Here is a 5,842-nt window from a genome sequence, read left to right on the forward strand (position 1 = left end):
GCTCTAATCCATCCTTCTGTCAACAGTGATCTTTCTAAAATACAATCTGATCACATCACCTTCCCATGTAAAAATCTTCAGTGGTCCCCTGTTAACATGATCCAAACACCTTCACCTGATATATATGACTGTTCACATCATGGCCTATTTTAGCTCCTTTTTAAATTCTCCTTTCACTCAGCTATTACTCCCCTCTTATGCAACTCACAATCACCCAAACTTGCTATGTCCTGACACCTGCAGGCTTTTGTCTTTCAGTCGTCAAGTACCCTCCCCCTTATCTTCTGGGCAAAATTGTTTTCATTATGACTCCACTGAAATATAACTTCTTCTGAGATTTTTTTTGTCCAACTTACCCCCTAACATCTAGTAATTCCCTTTCCTGTGCTCCAACAGTACATTCTCCAGGCATTCATAACATGACATTTCCATCACCCTGCATTTTCATTATTTGTTTTAATGTCTACTTCCTCTTGTGCTGAGAATGTTGTCATTTTTTTGCAAGTAAAATCTCAACACTGATACAATCTTTACCCCAAACAGGTGTTCCATAATTTCCATTTATAACACAATTGAATAAATGAATCACAAGCTGCTTCTCATGAAGAAGGAACACACCCAGAGCTCATGCCTTTTAATACCCTCTTGCTAGTTGCAGTTTCAGACAGGCGTTCCAGACTGAAGCTAGTGATATGGTTCTGCAAAAGTGTCCAAGTAGCTTTTAGTTTCTAGTTAAAAACCACACATACCCAAGAGAGTATCAGGAGTGATTACCTGAACAACTACCCATCACTTTGTCCCCATAAAAATGGTGAACATAAACGCTTTTTTCTTTGAAAGTTTCTTTGAGTCTCTGCTGAGATGTGTTCCTTTAGAAGAACAAAGGGTGATTAGCATGTCACCAGCCAGACGGCAGGAATTGTATGTTTGACAGCCACTTCCATAGGGATACAGGCCTGTGTTTAGTTTCCAAACAGATTTCAGGGAACTGACTTGGCCAGGAAAGTACAATCTTTCAGGGAAAGCTGCACAAGACCAAAGAAAACAGCCTCACACCTGATAGCAATAATGGTTGACCAACATCTTCCAAATCTGTTCTGTAGTTTTATACTTAATGCCATTTTAAAAAATGGTAACCATCAGGGGGCCATGAAGGAGGGGAGGCGTTGCCCCTCAGAGGGCCCACAAGGGCTCAGCCTTTAAAGGCCACCAGTGGGGACGACCGCTGAGCGTGCTAGGAGGCCGTTGCTTTCCCGAGGAGCTCTCTTCCAGGCTCAGTCTGGTGTCAGCATGGCCCGAGGAAATCAGCGAGAATTTGCCCGCCAGAAAAACATGAAGAAATCCCAGGAAATTAGCAGGGGAAAAGAAAAGAGGATAGCTTGACCACCTCTCAGAGAAAGCAGAGGGACTCTGAGATAATGCAACAAAAACAGAAGGCAGCTAATGAGAAGAAGTCTATGCAGACTAGAGAAAAATGATGACTATTTGGAAAAACCTGGGTGTTATTGCCAACTAGGTGTATCATAAGCTCTAAGGTCAAAATTTTGTGGAGCAAACAGTCATAGGTTATATCCTTATAAAACTATTTTAAACTTTACCTTTCAGCCTGACTTAGTGTAATGTTTCAGAACCATTCTTCAAAGAATAAAACACTAACCATTCATGTGGGAAAAAAAATGGTAGCCATCGGAGTATAGTTATAGGAACACAGAACGACAGAGATGGAAGAAGTCTGAGAGGTTATTTTGTCAATACCTTTTCTTTTTTTTTAAGATTTTATTTATTCATCTGAGATGCAGAGATACAGAGAGAGAGAGAGAGAGCATGAGCCGGGAGAGAGGCAGAGGGAGAGGGAGAAGCAGGCTCCCCGCCGAGCCAGGAGCCCGATGTGGGGCTCGATCCCAGGACCCTGGGATCATGACCTGAGCTGAAGGCAGACGCTTAACCATCTGAGCCACCCAGGTGCCCCTGTCAATACCTTTTCTTATGCAGACGTGGATGTAAGGGCTGAAAAAACAAGTCCTATTTGTGTAACCTATTTGGGATACAGGGAAAAAATTCAGGTGAAGATAATGCATAGAGGTGGTGCTGTGATAGAGTGGACAGGCCATCAGTTCTGGATCAGATAAGTCCTGGTTTATCACTTATCACCTCTATGGCCATAGGGAAGTTACTCAACCTCTTCAACTCTTTCTTCAACTGCAAAGAAAATAGACAGCTATCTTTGTTAGAGGGTTATGGTGAGGATTAGAGATTCTACGTATGGAACATCTAGCCCAGTGTCTGAAAAAAATAGGAGTCCTCAAAAACTGATGGGTATTATTATTGCTGTGGGAATCATATTTGAGGTAGACTTTTGCCCTTTGAGGCTATAACATCTAAAATTCTTAGTATTTGCGAGGAACCCTGGGAAGATTAAGGCTCACCTTCCACTATAGAAGCTGTCAGCAGAAGAGTGAACACCTGATCAAGCTCAGCCAATCAGAACTTCTTGCCTGGGGTTGTGAATCTGAAATTCACAGGCTGTTTGGACACTACACCCTTACCAGGCTCCTGCTCTGCCTGCATTCTGCCAGAGGATTAAGTTCATAGTCTCCTTTAGTTCCTACATGTGCTCTGAGCCTGGTGTCTTAGGGAGCTCTCTGATATCATCCAGCAAATTCCTTATTTGTTTAAGTTAAATAAACTTGATTTCTACTATTTCTGACTAGTAAGACACTCATTATATAATTCTAATAGAGACAGAGAAACCCTTTCCAATCTACTAACAGTCCATTGTTAACATACTTTGCACTCTATCACTTCCTCAATAATAACCACAGCTTAACTTCCTGTGTTCATGGTGAAAGAGTAGTCTATAAAAATTGGAAATTGTGAATAAACCACAAAGTTTACTTTAATTCACATGATTAAGCAAATATGTACACAAACCTAGCCCTGAAAGGCATCTTTGTCTACTATAAGTTTAGAGACCTGACCTAAGTGGCAACAAAGGAGTGTCAGAGAGTAGAAGCCCAGAAAATCCAGGCTCACCAAGTTAATGTCAGTTACAAAAGAATGGTCATCAAGGGTAGACATGACTTTGTGTTTGATAACCAGTGATTTTTTGATGTTTTTATGTTGGAGGGAAATATATGACAGATGTGTTGGCTCTAGAACAAATAAAAACAGCTCCTTAGGGGTGCCTGGGTGGCTCAGTCATTAAATGTCTGCCTTTGGCTCAGGTCATGATCCCAGGGTCCTGGGATTGAGCCCCACATCGGGCTCCCTGCTCAGTGGGAAACCTGCTTCTTCCTCTCCCACTCCCTCTGCTTGTGTTCCTTCTCTTGCTGTGTCTCTCTCTGCCAAGTAAATAAATAAAATCTTTAAAAAAAAAAAATACTCCTTAAATCATCAAGGGGGTGAGGGAAGAGAAGGTACTACAATACAGAATTAAATCAGAATAGAGTAGGCAGGACTGTCATGGTTGGGGGTAGCAAAGGGATGATGTGCTCAGCAGCAGTAAACAAGGTGAGGGTGAGGAGGCATTGGACTACAAGCATCAACCAAAGCAGAAAACAGCCCTGAACCCCACTCTAAAGGAATACAATATACAACTAGCGGAATATAAGAGGGATAAAATGCTAACAGAAACTCAAATGGCACAATAACATTAAAGCACATTCACATAAATTTAATAAAATGAAAATAAAGGAAATAGTGAATCAGCAGCTTGTGCAGAGTTCTATCATGGTGGTAGTTCTCAACATTCTATTAACATTAACTGTAACTCTTGTTAAAAAATACAGATCCTTGGACCTCTTGCCCAATAGGTGATGCTATAATGCTTTATTGTGTGGAGCCAGAGATGTGTTTTTTAACTGGTTTGAAGGTGCTTCTAATGCAGGTAGCATTACTCAGTATATTGCAAATGAGTCCAGTAAGGTTTTTTAGTTTTAATAGGTATAATGCCAGGTTGTGTTGTCCTAGAACAATAGGCTTGAGACTAAGACATTTGACATTATAGTATTATGAATAATCAGGAGTGAATTGAACTCATTTATGAAAATTCTAACTTCCTAGGTAGACTTGTCACCTGATGATGTATACAACCCAGTGATAAGAATAACCATCATGTATTGAGCCCTCACTGTAAGCCAGATACTGCTAAGTGCTTTATATGCATTAAACAGTTTGCTCTTCAGAGAAATTCTATGAGATTGATTTTATTACTATCCCCATTTTACAGATAAGAAACTGATCAACAGAAAGGATGAGAATCTTGGATACCACATACTTGTGATGGTTATTTTGTGTCAACTTGACTAGGCTATGAGGCATCCAGACATTTGGTCAAAGGTTATTCTGGGTGTGTCTGGGTGAAATGAACCTTTAAACTGATAAACTGAGTAAAGCAGATTGCCTTTTTGAATGTGGGTGAGCCTCATCCAATTAATTAACCTGAATACAACAAAAAGGCTGGTAAGAGAGAACTTTGCCTGCCTGACTGCTTGAGCTAAAACATTGACTTTTCCTGGCCTTGGACTGGAACTTTCACCCTTGGCTTTCCTGGTTCTCAGGCCATCAGAGTCAGATTTGACCATCCACCATCAACCCTCATCTTCTGGGTTGCCAGCTTGCTGAGTGCAGACCTTGGGACCTCAGCCTCCAGAACTGTGAGAAAATTAATTTTTTGTTATTTAAGCCACTATAGCATTTTGTTATGGCAACCTAAGTAGACTAAGCAAGATAGATCTTGGTACTGAGAAGTGGGTGCTGCAGTCATAAATACCTAAATATGTGGAAGTGGTTTTGGAACTGAATGATGGGTAGAGGCTGGAAGAGTTTTGAGGTACATGCTAGACATGTGGACATTAAGGGTAATTCTGGTGAGGTCACAGACAAATGTTATCGGGGAAACTGGAGGAAAGGTGATCCTTATTGTAAAGTGGCAAAGAACTTGACAAAACTGTGTTTGTTTTAGTGTTTTGTGGAAGGTAGAACCTGCAAGTGATGAAATTGATTATTTAGCTGAGGAGATTTCTAAGCAAAGTGTTGGGAGTGGTTTGGTTCCTTCTGACCTCTCAAAGTAAAAAGAAGAGAGAGAGTAAATTGAAGAAACAATTCTAAGCACCAAGGAATCAGAACTTGAAAGTTTGGAAAATTCTCAGTCATACTGAAAAAAATGAGAAAGCTTCTTTTGAGGAGAACACTAAGGCTGTGGTTGAACAACCATTTGATAGGAGATCCTGAATTCTACTTAAACTTAATCTGCTACCTCAACAGAAAGAATAGAGATGGGATCATATCAGCTGAGATACTGCCTTGTTAGATTTTAACTTGCTTGGGGCCCATCACCCCTTCCTTTTTTCTAATTCCTCCCTTTTGGAATAGAAATGTCTATTTTCTACCTGTCCCAGCATTGTATTTTGGTAGCACATAACTTGTCTGGTTTCACTGGTTCACACTGAGAAGAATTTTGCCTCCAGATGAATCATATCTAGAGCCTCATCCATATCTGATGTAGATGATATTTAGATGAGACTTTCGACTTTAGGCTTTAGAGTTGATTCTGGAACAAGTTAAGACTTTTGGGGATACTGGGATGGAATGAACATAGTTTGCGTATGAGAAAAGAACATTATTTTGAGGGTGCAGGGGTAGAATCCTATGAACTAAATGCGTCCCCCCAAACTTCATGTGTTAAACCTAAACCCCAATGTTAGGGTACTTAGAGATGGGGACCTTGGGAGGGAATTAGGGTTACATGAGGTCATGAGGGTGGGGACTTCATGATGAGATTAGTACACTTATCAGAAGAGACACCTGACTATACTTTGGGTGCTCATAATTGCAGCTCTCT

General features: G+C 40.7%; 1 pseudogene; it reads left to right on the forward strand.

Annotated features, from left to right (window-relative positions):
* Nucleotides 1–1,290: 1,290 nt before the first annotated feature.
* LOC113910905 lies at nt 1,291–1,478 on the forward strand (annotated as a pseudogene).
* Nucleotides 1,479–5,842: the final 4,364 nt, after the last annotated feature.

This window comes from Zalophus californianus, chromosome 12 (assembly GCF_009762305.2).
Source record: "Zalophus californianus isolate mZalCal1 chromosome 12, mZalCal1.pri.v2, whole genome shotgun sequence".
Taxonomy (NCBI): Eukaryota; Metazoa; Chordata; class Mammalia; order Carnivora; family Otariidae; genus Zalophus; species Zalophus californianus.